Source organism: Oryzias melastigma, linkage group LG7 (assembly GCF_002922805.2).
Source record: "Oryzias melastigma strain HK-1 linkage group LG7, ASM292280v2, whole genome shotgun sequence".
Classification (NCBI taxonomy): Eukaryota; Metazoa; Chordata; class Actinopteri; order Beloniformes; family Adrianichthyidae; genus Oryzias; species Oryzias melastigma.
This window is the reverse complement of record NC_050518.1, coordinates 10824898-10826225: the sequence shown is the minus strand read 5'-3', so window position 1 is coordinate 10826225 and position 1328 is coordinate 10824898. Positions and strand designations below refer to the sequence as shown.

Below are 1328 nucleotides of genomic sequence, written 5' to 3'. Positions count from 1 at the left end.
AAGAATTGAGTAGCACTGCTCTAATGGAACTATTTCATCACATTCTGGAGCATGACGAGCATGATGAGGGCTGGATTTAAAGCACGTCTGGATGATTTTGAGTTTTGTTTTTTGCTTCACACATTTAATGGCATTTTTGAGTACTCAGATGTGCTGTTTTCAATACTACAGAACAAAAAACTGAATGTACAGTTTTGTCTCGCAAGGGTTAAGGAGTTTTGTGACACAGTTGAGCGAGAGAGGAGCCGATGCGAGGAAATCTACGAGGCCACTGAATAGGGTGGTAACGAGTATCCTAGTGCTCGGGTATTCGCGATTTGCTCCCAAAAATTTGAGTACGGATATTCGCGACGTCCAAGATCACTGATTCGCAATCTTTATAAATGTAATAAATTGTAGTAAAATATGATCAAAATATCACCTGGGAATGATGTATTTTTGCTCTGAAATGCAGAGTAATGTAGGATTTTAAGTTTACGAACTAAAACAAAGAGCCACGGTACCGCCAATGGAAGTAAACACATCTTCATGACGGTGAAGCTTCCAGTTTTCAAAGTAAAACTAGCGAGAGCTTTTTCCTTTCAAAAACTGAGACTGAAGTTCGGCTCACAGACATAACTTCTGAAAAATGAATTAGCTTTAACATCGGAGCTTTAGCTTCAGTGTTTACATTCTTTTGACTATGATAACTCTTCAACATTTGACGCTTAACGAAACTCCAGCTTATTCTGAAGAAATAGCCTCGCGCTGCTGACAGGCGGATGGAATCAACATGAATCAGCTGATTCTGCAGCGAAAAAATAAACAAAAACGTTTTTCATACGAGCTCTCCACCAATATGTAATGCTTAGAACGTAAAATATTGAAGAACTTTGAGGATAGAAAACTGTGGGGAACATTTTCAGATTCTGTTGTTAAATAATCCAAAACAGCAGTGATTTGTATCCTTTTTATGTTTACTGCTGAACCAGAAGAAAAAAAAAGTTTAAAATGACAAACAACATTTCTTTCCATCTGAATCTTTGTGTTTTTTAATCAGTTTTGTTCATTTTGATCTTCTGCTCTAAATAAATGTATAAATGATGATTAAATACAAATAATTTAAATTTTCATCCATCCAGTAAATAGACATACACATGGCAATAAACATATTAAAAAGTAAGAATCGTGGCTCGATTCGTGAATCGTTGAGCTTGATTTGTGAATCAAATCGGATCGCCACCTAAGCAATGATCCACAGCCCTACCACTGAACGCACTGCGGGCGCGTAAGGTGGTGCCTCAATGAGACAAATTCTACATTGAATTTTACACCTTACACACTAGAGT

At 37.1% G+C, this 1328-nt stretch overlaps 1 protein-coding gene across 2 annotated transcripts in view; it reads right to left on the bottom strand.

Moving 5' to 3' along the window:
• LOC112159864 (deoxynucleoside triphosphate triphosphohydrolase SAMHD1-like) overlaps positions 1–1328 on the bottom strand; it is a 64936-nt gene that overhangs the window by 25284 nt on the left and 38324 nt on the right. The gene's annotated exons all lie outside the window — the stretch shown is intronic.